At 36.5% G+C, this 22,810-nt stretch overlaps 1 protein-coding gene across 1 annotated transcript in view; it reads left to right on the forward strand.

The window, feature by feature from the left end:
* BBS9 (Bardet-Biedl syndrome 9) overlaps positions 1–22,810 on the forward strand; it is a 301,146-nt gene that overhangs the window by 151,427 nt on the left and 126,909 nt on the right. The window lies entirely within an intron of this gene.

Genomic DNA, 22,810 nt, shown 5'->3' on the forward strand with positions numbered 1-22,810 from the left:
TTGAGTCACCAGCCCTGGAGGTATTTAAGAGACATGTATATGTGGTGCTTAAGGACATGGTCTAGTGGTGGACTTGGCAGTGCTGAGTTTACAGTTAAACTCAATGATCTTGATCTTAGAATCATTTAGGGTGGAAAAGACCTTTATGTGTGCATTTTTTAACATGTAATGGAAAAGTGAGGAGTGAAAAGTCCTACTTTCTTGATAGAGAAATGATTATGGTTGCATTACTGGCTTTATGGCATATGCATATGACTAATTAAAAGTAATCATAACACTGAATAAAAAAATCTGCAGCTTTAGAATGTGCTGGTTAACTGGATTATATCTCACAGAAAGCATGAAATTAAAGATGAAACTAATTTAAGTAGGTGTTGAATAATATTTCGCATTTGGAGAAGGAACTCAGAAGATTTCAGTGTTGCACAAGAATTTAAATGAATGTCGTGGAATTATGATTTTTTTTTAAAGAAATTTTATTCACGTCCTTTTCTATCTTCCTGCTTTTTAGTTACACTGGGAGCAAAACCTTTTCTGTAGGGTCTGAAGGCTAGCATCTTTGTACTGTTGCAAGACATTCTCTTCCAGCCTTTTTTCTCTCTAGTGAGCCAGGCATTCTCTTAATAAACATCAGATATTTCTGCTGACTTGGAAACTGTGGTGTTTTTTTTTTCCAGCTTCCAGCTCTGGGTTTGGGTTGGATATTCATTCAGCTTCCTAGTCTCTAGACCACATAGTAGCACTATAGTCTTTGGCCTCAATGACCTCCTTCACCTACAGCAGTCTTCACATCTGTAGGGAAAAGTATGTGTTGTATGCACACTTCACACTTAAAATTGGGGGTTTATTATTTTTGCCTTCATGGGTGTTGGTTTTGATCAAGTTTGGAGTTGTGTTAGGGCAGTATCTTTTTTTTTCTGTATTTTGTTTTCTTGCATTACAAGGAATAATTGTGTTCCTGTTTAATATAATCTGGATAGATTATGCAATGTTTCAGCAATTCAGAAGTCCTTGTTACTACTATGCACAGCCCTCCTTCGCATATGCTTCTTTAAATGATGCAGTAAACCAGCTGCAGGCTGTGCAATGGTAGAAACTACATCTGTATAGTTTTTCTTCAGTGTTGCACTATGGTTGTATCTGGAAGTGGACTGATAATCATGTCAAGTGAAGAGGTGAGCCAGAATAAATGTGAAATTAGTTCTACAAATTTTTGTTAATATTTCTTTGCAAGACTAAAATACATGTTAAGGGTATTTCATTTTTTGAACTTTGAAAAGATTGTAAAGGCATTGTTTTTCCTTCTAAGAATTTTGAAAAGGTAGAAGTAGCTGAAGTTCATCTTCTTACTCCTAAACTAATAAGGTGAATTGATTTAATAAAGAAATTCACTTCTGCCTGTTCAATTGACTAATGTTACTGAGATCAGAGGACTACTCAGTTTGATAAAGATTAATTCCCTTAGGAAAAGAGTTAATCTTTAAAAATCATAAGCAAGTTAGAAGAAATCTTGCTTCTGATGAAGGACTTTGGGAAAGTGATCTGGCCATGCTCTCCATGTAGCATATATAAAGAGTAAAATTTAAACAAACATTAAACCCACTGTTTTCTATTACATGAGGCCAAAATAACACCAAGAAGGCATAACTGACATGCACTAGAGTAATTTTTACCATTGTGGTACAGGTAGACAATTATACTACCTCTCAAACAAAAATAATACGAGAAAGAAGTACATTCCAAGCAAAACATAAGATATTTGACTGTGGGCTATTGGCTATATATTGATGATACGTGGGAGCAGGATTACCCTTTCACATGAATTGTGAAAAATAAAGTCTGTGTAAGGAGCTGGTTGAGACCTGGTGTAGCAATATCCCACCCAGCATAAACTTTTTTAGCTATACTTGAAATACCCTTTGGCCGTGATTCACATTAAAAAGAATTAAAATCTGTAATACGAATACAGATTCTAAAATGAGTCATTTTACATTCAAAATTACTGACTGTAGTGTGTAGCCTTTTTGAATATCAAATCACCTAATTAAGCACCAAAATCATGACCTAATGAGGCTAACACTTCAGAGTGTCCCGAGAAGGTAGCATTTAAAGAATTTACAATACCTAACACAGCTTCCTTGTTTTCACTAAGCATTCAGCCTGAAGCCTTGGTAAAAGGGTCTGTACATTTATGCCTTTACTCATTAACTGTTGAAAGAATAAGTTTTTTGGCAAAGTGTGGAAGAGCTTCAAAACAAGAAATTTCATCTTCGTTTACAAGACAGGCTCATTAGAGATAAACACTTCTGCCAAATGCTTAGAATAGCGTAGTATTTACGTAGTGACTCTAGCAGGACATGCTGTATGCCTTGAAACCATGTGGCTGTTTGTCTTTGGACAGACTGGAGAGAACTGTGAGCTTCCTTGGGAGAATGAAGATTTTACTGAGGCTTTTTAAACGTTTGTCTTGTCACCTGTTTGGGTTTTCCGTGACTATCTCTACGTTGGAAGTAGTGTGGTCTGTTAAAAGCAGATCTGCAGGGGGAAGCGATGGAGGCTGGCAACATCACTTGTGTCATCTGTGTGTTTCAGAGGTGGTTTGAACTAGCTCTGCTCCTGTCTGATGTGCTGATCCTCCATTAGCAGCTGGAGTGCTTTCGGTGCGCTCCTGGGATTCATCTGCCCCGTTAGATTCACCTGAAAGAAACAAGTTCATGTGCCCAAGACCACTCCTCAGTGTGAAAACAGTGCAGTTAGTGGGGATAATCAAGAACTTTGCCTCACTCTTGATTCCAACAAAAAATACCTGTTCAGTCTACACTAGGAAGAAATTGAGAATGTTGCCTTAGAAAAGGAAAACAGTGTACAAAATACGTGCTGTTGAGTAAAGAGCTCTTTGATAATGCCTTTAAAATAGTGGAACTCCTTCTCCCAGTCCTTAAAGGAGGCAACAGGAATAGGTAGAGGAGAATGAGGTAGAACTAAAAATGAAGAGGGAGATGGTGAGAACTGAATTTGTATCTGAGGATTTATGATTAAATATTGGATGTTTATGTAGGGGAAAGTTCTTTAGGATGTTTAAGCTCCAAGCTAAGCCAAAGATGGTCCTGTACTTGTTCAGTAGTGTAGCTGCCACTTTTTCTGACGCGCTTTCTTTTTCTTAATGGTGGAAACTCCTTTTTCAATAGCACCCAACTTTTTAAAATTTGTATAAAAGTGCCTAGTACCCTTCTGGCATTGCAGCACTGTAACAGTAAGATGGACTTCTAGGAGCTATATTGAATATGTTCGAGATGATGTACCCTGAAATCTAGAGAAATTGCCTGAAGCCACATTGAAAAGCTGATGATTCTCTTTAGGTGTGCAACTATTTGAAAGATGATTTCAGAAAATAGTTGTAAGTATTTGTAGTTAATCCAAGAGTATTTGTTAGAGGTGTACCATGGTCTCTGCTGGGTCTGGTTTCGTTCATTACTTTCTTTAATGTCTTCAGTGATGGAGCATCAGTGTTAAAACTGTGGTTTTGCAACAAGCTAGCAGGAGTTTCAAGCACATTGAAAGAGCAATAACTCTGATCTTGATAAATTAGAGGCAGGATCTGAAGTCAGTAAGGTGATGTTCAGTTGAGATAAGCGCAAAGGACTCGAGCAAATAAGAATCAGACAAACTAAAAATTGAGAAATAATTGCTTAAGCACTCTTGCTGTAGGAGTGGTGGAGATTAGTGGACCAGCAACTGAATAAAAGTCAGTAATATGATCCTATTAAAGGCGAATTCCAACTTTGGGATGTAGTCATATGAGTTTAATGAGGAGATGCATTTATTTCTTTCTATTCTTCATAGATTGAAATTACAGGGTAACACAATTTAAGAAAAACTTGGACAATTTGAGTACAGTTCAGAGAAGAGCGGAAAAAATATAAATGATCAAAACAATTTTGCTTTTTGTTTCTTCTGAGGGGAAAAAGGAAGAGAAGGTTGAGGAGAGACGTGATAGTTTTCCAGTATGTAAAATGTTCTTATGAGGATGATTAAAAGTTAATCGCAATCATTGGCTAAATTTGGTTATAACTGTAAGCCACGTACGACTGTGTCATGTACTGTGTTGCCTTTGGCAAAGCGTAAGTGGTTGGATCAGAAGAATGATGAGGGTCTTAGGGAGTGATGCCAACCCCAAGTGTGGGTCAGTGCCAGCGGAGTGCTGGGGAAAGGTGCTGTAGACCACCTAGTTGTCTTTAATAGAGCTTAATGGGTGTGAGAATTAGCTTAATTCCTGATTACCTGCAGTGAATTCATTCTGTAGCTTTTAAAAGCCTCTTATATATCTGTGTTTTGCAGGATTGCTTTGAAAACCTTAAGCGGTGTCGGCTGTGGCTTTTTGGAGGCTTGTTTAGGTGTCAGTCTGGTTGGTTGGAGCTCTATTTGCAGTGTTGCCTAACCTGCTTTTTGACTGTCTCAGCTACTTATTGGCTAGAACGTGATCCTGCTTTTCCTGTAGTAGTTCCTGGTGTGCAAATGGCGCCTGTATTGATTCAATGCTTTGTTCAAGTAAGGATTTTTGGTTTTATATTGGGACTTTGTTCTTTAAACCATCCTTTTTCTTCTTCTCTTTTTTTTTTTAACTGGACTTCAATAATTTTGTTTCCCTGTTTGGTTATCTTTGTATTGTGCTTTAGCATTATTTACTTTTGCATAGTTGAATGTAACTAGAGCAGCAGAGAAACTATTATTTAACCTGAAAATCAATTACTGAGTACTGCATCACTGAAATCTGTGGACTGCCAATGACAGTTGTCTCCTCAGGTCAACTGAATCTTCAGAACAGGGAAAAGCAGGAATATTTTGCATCCAGGAAATAGGATTTGCAAGTAGTTTAGTGTCAGTGTAATATTTAAGATTTACACAAAGGTAGCACTAGAAGTCAAGCCAACTGCCCATGTAGTTTTCTCCTCTGTGTTGCAATGGGGTTGATATATCCAAAGTATCAGTTACAAAGTTTATCTGAACTCTTAAACTCCTTGGACAAGATTGAACAGTATCTCTCCATAGCTAACATACTAGCTTAACATCCTTATAGGAAAATTTTCCTAGTGTTTGATATATGTTGTTTTTCCTGCAAATCAAACTGGTTTATTGTGAATATTGAAGATAGAGGTGGTGATTAATGATATTCTTTATAATGTTTAAAACTTTGGAAGATTTTTAGTACATCCCTTCAATAACTTTTTCTTTTATACTAACTGTGACTAAAATATGTCAGCCTTTTTTCACGATGATTTTCAGTTGCTACCATTTGTTTGCCAAAATGGAATGCTTTTCCTTTTGTCTATAGCAGGGAGTATACCCTGCTGTACTCTGCTCCATCTGAATCTCCAGATTCCTACACATTTCTTGTCTAACCAGATGTTTCCCATTCTGCATTTATACATATGTTACTTTCCTAAGCTTGGTAGTATATGCTTGACTTGACACTTTGTCTTCATAGCTTTTTTTTAATTTATCAAGTTTGTATTATGATTCTGCTTTGTATAATCATGATTCTGTCACTGAAATTATGAATGGGTGAATGCTCACTTTAAAGACAATGCTCGTTACCACAATACATTCTAGGTGCGTATATAATCATAGTCATGCTTTGGAAGAAAGAAGTTTTTCTAGTTTTTTTTTTCTTGCATAAGCTTATAAAAACCTCTTCAAAATCCGGTAGTGATATCCGTAAGTGAATATCACCCATTTTGAAGCTGTGTTCTCAGCTGGAAAACTGGGATGCAACAGAATGTGTCATATTCCTTAAGGAACTCTCTGTTTACGTGCAACTAAACTGGAGGAGAATGTCAGTGCTAATTGGAAAAACATGTGGATTTGAGTTCCTGGAAGAGCAATATTCATTTATATATATATAAAAGACAAACATTGCTGCAAAGTTCTTAGTATACAGAGTGTACTGTAAAGAAAGACCTAGTAATGGTTTGTTTGATCTGAAAAAAACCCAGGATTTTTGTTGTTGCACGTTCCTCTGTTACACTGTTAATTATCAATCCTTCATTAGGGGAAAGGAACAAGCAGCATAATTCAGATATTTTCAGACTTCATAGTGTGGACTTGAACAGAGTGTCTTGCAAAATGTGGTGCCTGCCGTTTGTGCCCACACAGACTCCAGTCTCCCCTTTTGTCATGATTGCGTTAGCTCAGAAGCAACTCCAGTGATTTCTTGCCTGGAGAAGTTGGAATCATGTAGTTGAAAAATATTCAGAAGTAATTTAGTAGCCTGAAGAGGGCACAGAACTCAATACCGAGGACTAGACAGTACTTTTCAGCTACCAGCGGATATTCTCAAGATCACTGGATGCTGGCAGGTCACGGTTTGAAAACTTTTCCTGTAACTTTATTGCGAGCCTGAGATCATGGTGCATTGGCAGCTTTGTATAGCTCTCCGTGCTGGTGCAGAGAAGGGTATAAAAATTGCCTATATATTTTTTTTTCTCATGGATGTGACACAAATCCAGTGGTGTTTATCTCCACAGAAGACTGTCATCCATTACGAAGTCTGCTTCTCACTTAAGATATTTTCCGTATGTTTTCTGTACCAATAAAATACTAAACTACTTTTTTCCATTTTGTAACCCTTGAAATAATGCTTTCAGATTTTTTTTTCTAATTTTAGTTTAAATATATTGAGTATTCATAGAGCTTTTTAACAATGCTTGTTAAATCTAAGTAGGGAAAAGTGAAAGTCAAGTTTTATTCACAAAGCTTGCTGCAAGTACTTGCAAGGATTTTGTACACCTGAAGATTGCATGGTACTGATCGATGAAACTAGTAACATACTGAAGTTGGTGGAAACTGTCATTGACCAAATTATATTCAGCATTTTACCCATCTTTTTATAATGTTCCTTTCCTCTTCCAACTACTTCATGAGACAGTACCATTTACAGAAGTGTCTAGAAGACATTAGTAAGTATCTGTGATCTCAGGAATCTTAACCTTACTAAAAGTGCCTATTTCTCATGGAAAGTCAATTTGCTGAGGACTTTTTTTCTTAAATGTACCCAGAGGCTTTTAAAGCACATCTCTAAAACACGACATGCCAATTCATTCCTGCGGATTTGTTGGCTCAGGCCCTTAAATATGAAATTGACATTAACTCCCTTTAACTGCTGCAATGAAAACTCGAGCTCATCTTTTCTAGCTTCCTTAAAATCCGACGGGCTGATCAATAAAGCACCTTGAAAGACTGATTCCCTCAGGAAGTGGGTTGTTTACTAAGAGTGAAAAAGTAATTTTTTAATTTGAGATGATTTTAAAAAGATTGAACTCTGCATTTAAACTGAAATATAAGATTTTTCTTACATTTGCTGGCTAAATGTATTTAAAATATATATATGAAGTATAGCTATGTATCACTAAAGTATCACATTAATTAACCTTCTTTTTCTTAAGTGCTCAAAACTTAGACATATTTATCTGATTTGGGAGTTAATGTATGTTTGCATTTTAACAAGATATGTTTTTTTTCATTGCTGGTGGAATCCGGGGTTCCCATAGCCAGGAAAAATGTCTCTCTGTGGGAAGTTGTGAACTACTTGCATTGAAACCAAAATAGATCTGTTATCACCGTTATAAGTGTTTTCAAACTTCCCATACTTTTCTTACTGCCTTAATGCAAACAAACGTTTGGTAAAATGTGTACTTTTAATCTTCTCTTTGTAGTTCTTTCTAATAAGGCTACTGCTACAGCTCTGCTTTGTTTGGTTCTCTTTATTTTTCCTCTATTTTTTGCATTTCTTCTCTCTTCATTACGCCTCACTGGTTACCTTCTCCATGCTGTGCTCTTTGATGTCCATGCAACTGTATGCACCGTTCCTTCACTGTGATAGTTGGAACAAGTGACTCACTAGAGCAATAAAAGGGTAGGAAGACCCTTTTCAGGTCAACTGTGAAGCTGGGTGGCCCGAGGGAGTAACTGCAGAGAAAATCCCGTGGTACTATTGTGGATCTATCAGGCAAGGAGATTTTAGTGAGGTTTGACAAAGGTTTAACAGAGACTAAATCCATAAACAGCATGATCATTGTGTACTTCTGTGTCCAGTTTGTGCAGCCCTGCACGGCTGAGCTGTTGAGCCAGTTTAAACGTATCTCTCTTCTCTCTGTCTAATTGCAGATGATAATCACAGAAGAATTATAGTAAGAACAAAGAAGTTGCCATAACTCTTAAAGCCCCTGCCGTTCTCATGCACCTCTGTTACATAGTGTAGTGCCAGCTAATAATGAGACATGGTATGGTGTATTATGGAACATGATACAGTGGTGCAGCTTTAATGTGACTTCTAGTTCTCCACGTTTAAAATATTTTTGCAGAAATTTGTCGGCTGTTCATGATGAGCAGTTCTGTCTTAATGAAAAAGCCGAGAAATAAGCAAACAGCAATATAGCAAACACTTTAAACTAATTATTTGGGTTCTATTTTTGAGACTAAAATATGTCCCTTGCCCCATAAAACTGATTTATTGAAAAGGGAGGGGAGTAGCAAATCTTTAGGGAGAATTTTGGGAATGCTTACAGCAACGAGATTTTGTGGTTGCTCAAGAAAAGCTTAAGAACAGCTTGGTGGAGCCAGAAACATTGATTATTTGGCGCCCTAATGTGAATCTTTACTCTTTGAAACTTCTTTCCATTGTAACTTTCTTTACTCTTTAAAACTGTTATTTCCATTGTTTTAGTAACTTTGGTAATTTATATCTGTGGAAAGGAAAATCGAACTGTACAGAAGTTAAATGACTTTCCCGAGGTCATTCCATGAGCCAATAACACCTGCATGTAAATAGAACTCAAACATTTCAGTCTTGTCGTAGCTCCTATGCCCAGTTGGGTGTAGGTGTTTTACTGGTAGAACACAGGTTACAGATTCATGGAGTGCGGTGAGACAACTTGCCTTGCGGCCTGTCCTTATACCATTCTGCATGGTGCAGCTGAACACTTTTTAAAATGGAAATCTGAATATCAGACATTGGAAGAGAATGAGGAAGAATGTCCAAGGTGGTCTTTACTCTTAATGGATTCAGTCAAATTTCATCCCCCTGCTGGACTCTCAAATGATAGTTCTCCAAGTGGTTAGTTTCAGGAACTACATAAACAATGGTAAAGCATTGGAATTTTTTTTTTTTGTATTGAAACAAAGGCATTGGTAGGAAACACTTTTTTTTTTTTTGGTATTGTGAAAAGGGGCAAAATAAGATGGAAAGGTAACAAGATACGTTTGTGTGCAGGGTTGTGAGAAGGTTTTTATTATGTTGTTGGGAAAATCTCCCCTCCTCAATTGATGTTACAGCTGGTGAAAACCACAGAGTGAAGGAGTACAAAGGTTAAGAAGGCTAAAGCAATAACATTTTTTTTTTAAATGAATAATTTAAAAAGGAAAATGTCATGCATAATGAATAAAAAAGAAATCCCACTTGAGATTTGGGATTCATTCATTTGTTGTGCTATGAAATTTAGTTGGCAGCATTGCAATTCCAACTTGCCTCATCTAAGTACAGTTAGGATCAACACATTAGTGCCTTGGTGTGTACAATACTATTACTGACTGTGCATTGGAATCCATTAAATTTTAATATGTCCTACTTAAGTATAAGTGGTCACAAATGATTCATAACGTTGAGAAGCTTTTGGTCAAAATAATGGTCAGTTGAAAGAATTTCCTCTAATGATCATGCTTGTCACTGGGCCTTATTTTCTGTATTGTTTGAGTCCTTTGGTCCTTCAGAGACCACAAGTAGAAATAAACTTCTAAAATCTGCACTAATAAACTAATTGTTCAAAACTATAGAAAGTGTTGCTAAAGGAGGAAGTGCAGAGCCTTCGACCTTCCATTTCAGAAGACTTAAGAGTAGCAAGTAAAAAAGTGAAAGTAAAACCTAGATAGTTATTTTAAGAGGCCATGACAAACAACATAATCTATTTTTAAGCAAACCCAACTTTAATAATCTAGCATAATCCTTTTATTTAAGGTGCTCTACTAATGAGGAGTCAGTGTTGTATGTCCAGTCATACTTTGGATTTCCACTTAAAAGGTTTCCCTTAGTTCCTTTATTAAGTTTGTTTCCTGTGGTGTTTCAAGAACAACCTTATAGGATGGATTACCTTGATATTCATACATGAGCTGTAGGCATTTGAAGAGCATAATCTACTCTGCACTTTAGATGATACTACTTTTCCTTTCCAGTCCCTACCTAGCCAAAACCACCACAAAATCACAAGGATTGTCTACTTTTTCTAGGTACAACCATGGCAAAGCATATCCATCCACAAAATGGTATCTGGGGAGAGATGTTACAGAGGGATGGGGGGTGATGGTGGAAAAAAAAATTCCACGTTACCTCTCTTCTCTTAAAATGATGAAAAGAGGTTCTTTGGGACTTTTTTCCCTTTTTTTTTTTTAATATGTGTAAGTAACATTTCTCTTAAGTCGGTTGTAAGTGCTTCTTTTAATGTGATATATAGTTCAAGCCAGAATATGTCAAGGTTAATGGCTTATTCATTTTCTTCTGACTGGAAGTAGCATTCTTTAGTCAGCAGAGATGTGACTGTTTACACATCAGGAGATCATGTGGCCGCTATTTCAGGTACCACAACCCATTTGTTTTGCATTTGCTGCTTTTCTTTGTTTTCTGGCACATCTAGGTTGAGTAAACCTGGCTCTTCTCTTACGCTGCCATAAATTAGATGCATCTTAGCTGAAACTGCTAGCGTTACATTATTCTAAACTGTTCTGAGCAAGTGTGCCCACAATGACAAAGTTATTTGCATGACTTTTTTTGTTATCACTGAATTTGGCTTACAACTTTTGAAGGGAAACTCTCAGTCTGTATTTGTTTTGCCCCGAATTACAAAAAAAAATAAAATAAATCACTTGAGCTGTGATAGTGTTAATGTTTTTTCTCAATATTTAGGTCTTTTTTAAAGTTAAGTAAAGGTGTTTGTGTATGTGAGATTGATTTCTTATTTTAATTATGTAGGTAGTGTAAGTAATATCTATGAGTCTGCAGAACTCTGTAGTGCATTAACAGTGCAAAACTGTATGTACATCACTAACACCACTTATAATGTATTTGCTCTTCCACATTACCATAAAAGAATCTAATAAATCTAAACCTAGTGAAAATTTCATATTTGGTACATGCAGAACTGATTTTTCAATTACTTCAGACTTTTTTAGGGCCTAATCCAAATCCTGATGAAATCTATGGGAGTTTTTCCATAGTCTTCAGTAAGCTTTGGCTCAGGCCCCCAGTTTTCAATTTTTCAAATAGATTTGCCAAAAATCTGCAGAGAGCCAGGCACTTGGAAAGTTTTTATTTGCAAAGTACAGCTGGTTTTCAGTTGCACACAGAAAAGTTCCCAATGCTTTTTTTTTTTGAAACAAAATAGTTTTAAAGGTCTTAGAACTTTAGTAGGTAAAAGAGTGGCTTTAACATTTGAAGCAGAAATTGCTTTGGGTCTTAGTCTAAGCATGACAAATTCCAAACTAGAAGATTATTTTTAAAATGCATAACTACATGATAAGAAATGACGATCTTATAATAAGTTTAGCTAAAATTTTCTTTGGTTCTGAGTTTCGGAGAGCCAGGGATGTCTATCCTAATAATTAATTTATCTTTTTTTGCTACAATGGAAAACTACACTGCAATTAAAGAATAATTCCCTGAGGCTAACTGCACCAATTTGAGAAAGAGCTCTTGGACTTCAGGGAACGTATTCCGCAGCCAGATCGATCTGGTGATGCAGGGTGGTTTTCAGGTTTTCCGTGTGATGTGATTAGGCAGACTGGATTTTAGAGACCATAGGGCACAGCCAGTGCCTCCACAGCCATAGCTCATACCCTTGCATATCAGCCTAAGATTAAAATAGTGATGTTTTAAGGTAGCATCGTGGGTTATGGATGGCAGTCAATGAAGTGTAGAATCTCAATTTCCCCTCCTCCTTTTTTTTTTCCTGAGTGATCACTTCTAGCACAGATAGGACGCAGATCTGGCTGCACTAAGGTCCTCAGTAGCTACCTTATGAATTGCCTTGCCGTGGTCTTTATGGCTTTTTCTTAGGTCGAGAAAGGGTGATATCTTCCTGAATCTGAATGCCTGACTTTGTTACAAAGTTGCCCATCATCAGTATTGAACTTGCAAATTAATTTTTTTTTTTACTCAATTTTTAAAGAACAAGAGTGTTTTGGAAGACCGGTCATGTTTATGGCCGTTTCACTTTTTGTGAGCAGTCAGCTGTTAGTTTACTTATGAAACTTGTATGGAAGTTTCTGCTAGTGTTCAAATGATAAGTGAAGGTCCATAAATCCATGCTTCCCTTGCCTCTGTCCGTTCAGATTCACCCATCTCTAACACTTTGTTCTGATATTTGAGCTGGAAGATGTAATAAAATGTGACGTGCTTTATGACACTGGCAGATTTGAAAATTATTTTGAATAGTTCTTTTTTTTCTAGTTGTGCAACTGGCTGAACCACAGTGGTGATAAGAGGGCAAACGAAAGTGAAAAGCTACATAAACTTGAATCCCAAATGTTTTGTTTTGGTTCAGTTACACTTTGAGGCAAAGATTTAGCTTACCTTCTGCTAATTAGAACGTTGCTAAAGCACTAATAAAATAATGTGTAGTTAACTAAATAAGGCTAAAATACTTTCTCGCAGCATTCTAAAAACCTTCAGCAAACTGGTAGGAACCTCAGGCTTGATGAGTTTCGTGTGATTAACATCATAGGCTGCATATCTGTTGAGTGTTTGCTGTGGATTGTAAGTGCAAATACCGCAGCAGGGTGCGTTGCCAATAGCTCTCTGTTTTTTGATGAAAGATGCACTTTATTAATTCTGACCTTAACCAAAGCTTGACTGTTATTCCACTTGAAGAAACCTAGTTAACTGTAAATTAGAGATATCACCGAAAGGGGCATTACTTCAAAGTTGGGATATGATTAGGGGGATGTTCCACTGTATTAATCGAGTTTTGATTTTAATGACCTACTGTCTTCTATATAACAATAAGCAGCTGTGCCACACTGTGTGTTTCAAAGAACATTTACTGAGCCTTTAAATTTACCATTAGAGATCAAAGAGAAGGTCTGAGGTATATGGTTGATGAAGGATGCCTCAATTCAAATGGATGGCTGAACAGAAATGGAGCAACTAGAGGGTAATAAATATTACGAACAACCTTTTTTAATGTAAGTTATGTGGTGCTGAACTATATTAAATTTTACAGCTGCACTGAGAAATCTTTCACGATTATGTCAAAACTGTATCAGAGTACTGATAAGCATGTGTTTCTTCTAGCACTTTTTTCAAATAAACTTTTCAGTCAAAGCTGAGGGTTTTTCAAGTAAAAATAATTGCTGGTGACATTCTTGAAAGCAGCTTAGAAATAAATGGATGCTTGAATTACATATAGGAATTTGTGGAGGACGTTTTGGAGTAAAGTCTGGCTAAATGATCAGACTGTTTCCTTCCAATCTTAAAATCTGTTTAAATAGATATGAATTAGTAATTCTTGGTTTTTATCTTCTCTAAAATGGAGAGGGTTTCTTGTAACCAGAGTAGTCATTAGGGGTATTAGGTTGCTGTTCAGAGGTACTTAAATGAATTTATAAACTGACATTCTCATTTGAGTCAGGTCATTGATAAAGCAGGCAATAATGTGACAGGAGTTACACAGGAGATTAAACTTAGTGGAATAAATTATGTTAGATATCCTAGGTCTGATTACGTTCTATCATAAATTGTTGAGAAAAAGGAAATTCTATGGAGTAATGTAAAGTAGAATCCAGCCAGATACGGTGAGGTAATTAAAGAGGTTAAGATCTAGCAAGGGCCGTATCCCATGTTATAGATAGGATTTTCCTATTCTCCTGTGATTCTATCCCAAAAGACCTGTTATTACGATGCCTGTGGCAGTAAACAACTGCCATGTTTCCCTACAAAGGCACTGTAGTGGCAGAATTAATACTTCGCAATACTTTCCCACTCTGAGGAGAACAAATTTCAGTTCTGCTTGATTATTTCATTTAATTAGTTACCTAGGGAAAAATGCTTGTTGTACAATTGTACGACAGATTTCTCCAATATTTCCAAATAAAAAGTACTGGTATCTGTGTGAAAAAAAGCGCCTTTATTTTTGGTTGTCTTTGCAGCACATTAAAACTAGAGTTTTCTTCTAGTTTAGTGTAAAATTGATTCCCATGTGGATAACTTGATTCTCTCTGGCTATTGAATTGCATATACATGAGATCATTTTGGTTAATGTAGTCACAATGTATATTGTAAACCCTGTGAAGAAATATAAGAGGTGTTCAGTTATACTCTTCACGGTTGGTCTACTCTGAATTTGGGTCCATGCTACACAGAAGATATTCCTTCAGGAGTGTGTCTTGTGGTTCACCAAAAAATAGGAGACTTGCTGCAGCACAACGTTGCCAAACCAACAAACCACTTCATTTCTTGGTTCAAACCTTCGTTCCTTTTTAATGCAGATGTGCCACTTCAGCTGGTACGAACATCAGTCATTGGTAATGAGTGTTGAGGAAGTGATAATTATTCATTTGCAGACCAGTGGTAAGATGATGCTAAGAGCAGCTTTGGTACATCTGGCTCTTTGCTAAGATGAAAAAAAGACTTTGTTGTGGACGTTGTTTGATTGCGTTGTAATATTTTTGGCAAGTCAGCAGTTCACCTTGGTGGGATGAAAGGGAATAGTTGTGGAGGTGTATGCAATTACGACTCACCATGATGGGTTGCATTAAGAAATTCTTGGCAGGCACAGCAGTCTGGTCCTTCTGAACAGTGAAATAATTGTTTTGATCAACAAGATAAGAGTGAAATCCTGGCCCCATTGAAGTTGCTGGGAGTTTTGCCATTGACTTAATTGAGTCAGGATTTCCCCTGTTTACTTGACAGGACGGTATCTTACTGTCTTACTAGTGTTCTTGCAGTAGTTGGTAACCTTCTGGTTTAGCGAAATGCATGAGAGTGAACTCAAAGCAGATTTTTTTATAAGTGCTTTCAGAGTTTGAATTCACTTCAGGTGGGTCTTCCTTCACTTTTGAACAAAAAGGAAGGTAAATAAGACTTCTTTTAGCTCATTGCAAATTTGGTATTAGTAGAAAGGAAAATACAAATACCCGTTATGTTCTGGGAGGAAAAAAAAATTAGAAGACTGTAAAAACCTCTGTTTTTTCTGTACCTTTGGTGCAATGATGGCGCTGTTATCCTCCCTCATAAGTGCAGAGATAAAAGTATAAAGAAAATATGAAAATTACATTGATTCATTTCTATTTATTCCAGCCAAGCACCTGGTAGGAAACACTCAGCATATAGGATGAATAGCAGTACCAAACGCTTTACAAAGGCTGATGTTAGCAACTGCCATAAAATGTGAACTTGAAATATTTTATCTCCCATAGTATTTTTTTGGTTGTTGAAATCTTCAAATAGAGAGAAGCTAAGGATCTCTTGGCGAAGGCAATAAATACAAAGAATTTGAATGTACCTTGTTAATGACAATTATAACTGTACATTACATTTGATGCAACTTAAACACAAAGAATCTAATTATATGTTTTTGCTTACACCATAGACTGTAACAGAGAGGATCTGTTGTGTAATTGGTGCTTAACAAATTCAGCCATTTAGCTGGTGCACAAAAAAATACCACAAGTGTTAGAGTTCACAGGATAAAATGAACTATCTGCTCTAAGTAGCATTTCATGTTAGAGAAAGTGCAGATGCTGCTGCAAGATGTATTATATTTCCATAATCAGTGATAGATAATAAGAATTGTTTAACAATCCATATCCTTATGTGTGCACTTAAGCTATGGGCAGATCGATAAAAAAGCATTAAGCCTGGTGCCAGCTGAAGATATTATACCTGCAGGCTATTTGACTACATAACGGAAACTAAATCTGGATTTCAGTAACTCTATTTAGGCAAATCATTATCTAGACAATGTCTTTTCCAATTTCTCTCTTATTTCTCGGTCGTTTGTGAAGGGGAAGTCTACACTCAGTGGAGTTTCTTGTTTAGTATTTCTATCAAATAATTTTTCTATCTATGAAGGAATTATAGCTAGTGTCTTAGTGTGCTTCATAATAATAATAATTTAATGAATTTATCTTCTATTTGAAGTTATTTCTGAGTCCATCTGTGAAATGATGGTTAGCTGTACGTGGAAGAAAACCTCATGAGCATGTGTTGAAATGACTGTTCATTTAAAATAAGCTTTCTCAAGTCTTTAAAATCCTCTACTGTATTGTCATGTACTCATGGAGTGTTGAGGGATGTCTTACATTCTAGATTTTGGTCTGATTTAATAAATTTTACATGAGGAGGAAAGTACGTTTACCTGTAGGGAACTGTTTGTTGAATATTAAATTGTGAACAAAATGTGAAGTTTCAGAACAGATCAGAGTTAAAAACCTTTTAAACACGTTCAGAGTGGACACTGAATCCGCAACATGAACTCTTTCACTCATGAAATCCGCAACATGAACTCTTTTCACAATAGTAGACAAGCTACTATTGCTCTGCTTTACTTGGTATTGTAGACAGGACCAAATTAAAGCAAATGGACAGAGAACACTTTTTTACCAACGAAATGTATCCTTGGCCTTTGGTCATTCTAGGTATGAAGTCATTAAGCTTATCTTATTGGGGGGGTGAGGGTGGGTGGAGTGGAGCCAAGACAGCTTACAGTGTGTTTCAGTCATTTTGAGGCAAAAAGAATCAGAATGCTCATGTTCAGTGAGCTTAGCTACACAAAAAATTCCTTAGAAGAACACAGACTTGTAATGCAAGGAAATTAAATAGCATGATGTTTACATGGTGGGATTTTTTGTGGGGTGTGGGGGTTTTGATGGGTGTTTTTTAAATAGAAATTGTCTCCCATCAAGTTACTTCTTTTAATGAAGGAATTTGGATCTTACTGAGGTCTGAACGAATTTTGATGCTGTCAGAGTAAATTTTGATATCAAGTGAGACCAAAAAATAATCAAAAACATGCCATTTTTTTCTATGAAATATTTCTGCTATCGAATGGTATGAAGAGGCTAATATTTGATAGTGTTTGTAATCAATTTGACTCTAAAATATTTAGGCTAACTAAATAATGTGTAGGGACTAAGAAATTGCTAATGCTGTTGTTATAAACCTTTATTAAAACACACTGTCATAAGAAATTAATATAAAAGATCATAGCTTTGATGGCAGCAGACTACGGTTAGGAGCAGGTTTGCTGGCAGGACTTGTGATCCCATGGGGAGCCCACACTGGAGCAGTCCATTCCTGAAGGACTGCACCCCATGAAAAGGACCCACAGTGGAGCAGTTGGTGAAGAACTGTAGCCCATGGGAAGAACCCACATGGGAGAAGCTTGTGGAGGACTGTCTCCTGTAGAAAGGACCCCACACTGGAGCGGGGGAAGAGAGTGGGGAAAAGGAGCAGCAGAGACAGCTTGTGATGAACGAACCGCAACCCCCATTCCCTGTCCCCTGTGCCGCTCGGAAGGAGGAGGTAGAGAAATCGAGAGTGAAGTTGAGCCTGGGAAGAAGGGAGAAGGGTGGGGGAGAGGGTGTTTTAAGATTGAGTTTTACTTCTTATTACTCTACTCTGATCTAATTGGTAATAAATTAAATTAAGTTGCCTGAGTTGAGTCTGTTATACCTGCGATGGTAACTGGTGAGTGATCTCCCTGTCCTTATCTTGGCCCACGAGCCTTTTGTTATATGTTCTCTTCCCTGTCCAGCTGAGGAGGAGGAGTGATAGAGTGGCTTGATGGGCACCTGGTGTCCAGCCAGGGTCAACCCACTACACATGGGTGTAACGTTATTCAGAGCAGATATAAACTACGCAAACATGTTGTAGACCTTGGGAAATTCTTTATTATACTTTAAAGCTCTAATGACTAACTGGATTGTTTATGGCTTTCATAAACAAGCCCAGCTTGTTGCTGAAAAGCTTCTATATTGAGCAACCTGTCACTTAAGTGTCACTGAATTCTCCTTGGAAAAAGTCCTGAAGATTAATATGACAATAAATGAGAAAAGAGTTGTACTACTTAAGAAGTCTGAAATGTTCAGCCTCACAATTAAGGAAAGGTTGATCTTCCATACTATGCTGTAGGGAAAATGGCATGTTTGAGGGGAATAGAGGATCAGATGTTTTGTTAATCAAGTATAGAAAGTCTTCAGAAATTCTATAGGGTAGATACTGTAGGTAGTAAATAATACATTCAAATTGTGTGACAAAATCTGTCCTTAAGTGACAGGTTCTTATGCATAAGATCTCATTTATGATTTCTCTTGTGGATCATAGGAAACTGAGACCCAGTCATAGTCCTGTTTTACGGTTGTGTGTTCGGCTAGATGAGGTTCTAGATCTGATGTGTCACACAGCTTTAGGTGTACCTTTGTGCCAGCATAGAGGACATAATGAGGACCAAAAACCAGGATGATAGAATGAGCTGCTTAGGTCATTGTAGGCTCACATGACTGGCTTGAAATAGTTTTAAAGCTGCAGCTTAAGATTCAGTTTTATCACTAGAGGAGAAAAATATTCTTAATTTTAGAAAAATAAGTATGCAGGTGTAGAAGAATATTATACAAATCCGTAAAAAGCAGCTCTAAACTTGTTTCCTGTCTGTTTTTCTTGATTGGTGTGATTGTGCAAAGCAATCTGTAGAATTCTTGTCTCCAGTTTCAGGTTATTTGTCTAATACTTTAAGTTCTATTTTGAAAGGCATATTTGATCCTTTAGTCTTTAGATTGCTTTGTATAGCTTCCTTGCAGATGAGGCAGATGTTCCTAAATTATGTTTTATTTAAACTATGCCTTATGAGACTTATGTTGAATTCGACATAGGCACTAATGTTGTACAAAACCAAGAAAAATATCATATGGCGAGGAAAGGAAGTAGGGACTACCCTTGTCACACAAGTTTCACTTTGTTCTTTAGCAGATTCCAGTTTATCCAGTCACAGTTACAAAAACAGAGTTTTAAAAATGAGTAACCCCTTGTCCCAGTCAGGCTACAAGATGATCCTTAAAAACTAGAGAGTTGATTGAGAGAATTAAATAAGCATAAGGCATAAAAGTAGCTGACTGGGAACATCTCTGTATTCTACTTGCTCTGTCACTTACTTTATTTATCATCTTGGACAGTAGAAGCAATATCAGCTTTTAAATGTGATGAAACAGAACAGTTAATCTTGTGCCTTCCCATATAAAAAGCCACTTTGTTTCATGCGTAGCATTTTATTGTAAAAACAGACCTTGCTTTTTACCAAAAAAAAAAAGCAGGTTGGATTTGAACTCAGCTCTCCCTAAATATCCATTATCTTCTAGGGGATGTAATTCATTTGATGACATTAGCCAAACTGAATCTCTTCCTCTTCTCTGAAAAGTTCAGTGTCAAGGTTTTCCCAAGTTATTAGAGGATTTTGGGAGCGTGGTTCCTCATATCTTCACATACTTTGTGTTTGGTAGAAAAGTACTTGGCAGTTTTGTAAAGTCAGTTCTCTTTAAGGTTTAGCATGTGAAGCACCGCTATCTCCTGGCTACTTCTGAAAATACTTGCAGAAGATAAATGTTTGCTTCTGTGAGTTAAGTCCTTCATTCTTAAAAAAGAATAATTGGTCCAAAGTAACTCCAGTAATAGAACATCACTTTTATTTTTCAGTTGTATCATTTTCATGACATTTGAATGCTATTGATGTTAGTAAAATTGCACGATTTACACAGATATAGGTAGGTGTGGTACTAGTGAAATAATAAAATTCTATGCAGTTTGTAGAGTTCTTCTAAACAAAGGAAAAAAAAAAATCTGTCTGAAGGGTGGTAGGATGTAATTTTAAAGTATTATGTACAGTTCTGTGCTCATTTCCTCAAAGTAAACTAGATTAATTGCATGGCATTATGATACTAAAAGGAACCAAAGTTGCCTTTTTTGATTCTTCCTAAAAATCAGTCTCAGAGATTTTAACTTTGTAAAAGTTGGAGCTCACACAAGATCAGTGGATTATACAGTAAATGAAGCGTTAAATGCCGGTGAGATTTAAGTAAACATCAGTAATGTATGTTTCTTATTGCAGTATTGGAGCAAAGAGGTTATTACAATTTGAATTGTTATTAGCTCCTAGTACAATTAATTAAAATCATAGTTGGTCACTAAGTAAAAGGGAAATTTTTTTAGACTAAACAGTGTTCCTCAGGTTTTACATGTTATGGACAAATCTGATATTTGGGTACGATTGAGAAAGTAGAAATTTACAATACATGAAAACAATGTGCTATCTTTGATGTAATTAACAGAAAAGCAAGTATTTTCACCAAAGGTTGCATTTCCAGTGTGGAAGGGAACTACTGCATTATAAAAAAGAATTCTCTTTCTCTCTTATGAATATTTTGATTTCCTAGACTTCTGTTGCCCAAAGGATCTATATGCTGTTTATTTTGGAAAGGTACCAGATAGATGTTTGAGTTTATTTCTATAGCATTAAAAGAGGAGGCTTGTGTCCATGTTTGTTTCATCACCGAATTACTTGTTTCCAAGTGGTATCTGGAGATACAGAACAGAGGCTATTTCATTACCCTCTTAAAAATACAATGTCTAATTACTTGAATTAAATTTCAGCACTTGGCATTTTATATTTTATAGTCCAGTGTCTCTTCAAATGTAAATTTAGTCAGTTTGGTTGCCAAATATTTTTGGGAACTGGAATTGTCAGAACTAGAGTTTTTAAGTGTTAACAATATCACTGCTGGTTTTTTAATGAAATATTTTCAGTGATACTTTGGTCCCAGAGTCTTTACATTTTTTGTTTTCCATTGTTAACTGATGGTTTACTTCCTACAGCTGATTAAAGTAGCCCGGTGGCCTATTTTTTGTGGTGTCTCATGTTCACTTTGAATGCTGTGAAAATATTTTTAGATAGAGAATAGTAATTCCTTAATGTCCTAATGATTAGATAACTACTCATAGTTAGATAATTGGATAATTTCAGAATACTGATAGATAAATCCATATCTGTTCTGTCCTGTATTCCCTGTATCTTCTATTTGAAAGGGGTGGAGGGGAGAGGGAAAGGAAGGAAGAAAATTCCTGGCTCAGAAACGCCATCTCTGTGTTAGAATAAGGTAACTTAGTCCCATTCATAAATACAATTGTTTACCTGTGTGGTTTCTGTTCAGTTGTTCAAAGCCTTTGCTCTCTTGGGAGTCAGAAACCTAATTTCAAGTCAAAATTAATTTATGATCAATTCCCTCTTGTTCTAAGAGTGTCTTTTATTTTAGCAGACACTAAGGATTTCTGGCCTGATTGCATTATTGGTAAAGACCAGTCTGTTCCATTCTTAGTCCTCTTAGCTAAGCAAGACTGGTCATCTGCTCATGTGTCAATAAGGTACATGATTCCTATATGATCTCAGTAACCTTCAGCTGAATTTTCCCAGGTTTATTTAGTCTGTCATGAATAGGGTAACAAGAATTTAACAAGGTATTCCAGATGTCTTATCAGTGCTTTGTTCAATAGTAGTTCAATAGTTTACTTTCTTAAACCTTCTTTGGAACATTGTCAGGTGGATTTCAGAATTGCATTCATCTTTTTTTCTGATTATCATACTGGAGCCTTTTTCTTTTGTCATCCTGTAATTATTTCTGTGGGTTTTGCATCTTCTTTCATTTCCATAACAGCACTATTTCTGATAATATTAATTCCTCTTATAATATTAAAGCAACTGCAATTGCTATTGAAATCTGATCTTGGTATTCTGTAGCTAAAATTTGACATTCTGTTGATTAAATGACTGTATAATCCTTTTCCAAATGGACAAGTCCTGTATACTACTCTTTCAGTAGCCCGTCACTGTAGTGCAATGAAGTACTACTCTACCACTATAATTTTTCCTTTCTGAGCAACAAATATCTTTCAGTACCTACATTTGAATCCTAGTTGCTAGTCCACTGTCTTCTATTATCCAGACAATATCTGATATTGCGTCTGATGTCAGTAGTTTTTTTCCTGCGTTCACTTGCATTAGCATATTTATCAAATGCTTTTTCTTTGATTTCACTCAGTTTCTGATCTGGATTAGGAATAAGCCTCTCATTCACTGTTTCTGTCTGATTACTGTTCCATCAAGGCTGTCTCAAACGTCCAAAAGACTCTGCATAACAAGGCCTCGTGCAGCAAATTGCATTATCTTTTATTTATGTTCATAGCTGGGACAAAGCTCCCATTTTCACTAACCTGCATTACTGAGCTTCCTCTTGTTAAGAGCTTGTGAACAGTGTTTTGGTTCATATGCCTCAGACTCCTTGAAGGTAAAGGCTTGTCTGTTCCTCTGAATCAGTGAAAGAATACTCACCTTGACAGTCTTCAAGTACGGTTGTGCGACAGAACGCTTCTGTAACTCATATGTTACAAAACTGCAAACCATACCACAAAGATTTACTATCTCTCCAACTTCTGACTGTAGGGAATGAGGACTTGCTCTTTCTTCACTAATAAGTCCAAAATTTGCATGGGTGTACATGTATATGCAAGTATGTAGTGTCTATATATGTGCCTACGTGCTTGCACCCTCAGCTTGATGAATGCTTCACGTATGTGCTCCAGGAAATGTAAGCGGTTTAAATAAGAAAAGGAACAAAACATTTCTCTAAACTTTTTAGAACGATGAATACCAGGAGGGTTTGATATCAAGGTTACAACAGTCAATTTTAATGTGTCTCCTTTCAATAGACGCTGAAGAAAGATTAG

This window comes from Tauraco erythrolophus, chromosome 7 (assembly GCF_009769465.1).
Source record: "Tauraco erythrolophus isolate bTauEry1 chromosome 7, bTauEry1.pri, whole genome shotgun sequence".
NCBI classification, from domain to species: Eukaryota; Metazoa; Chordata; class Aves; order Musophagiformes; family Musophagidae; genus Tauraco; species Tauraco erythrolophus.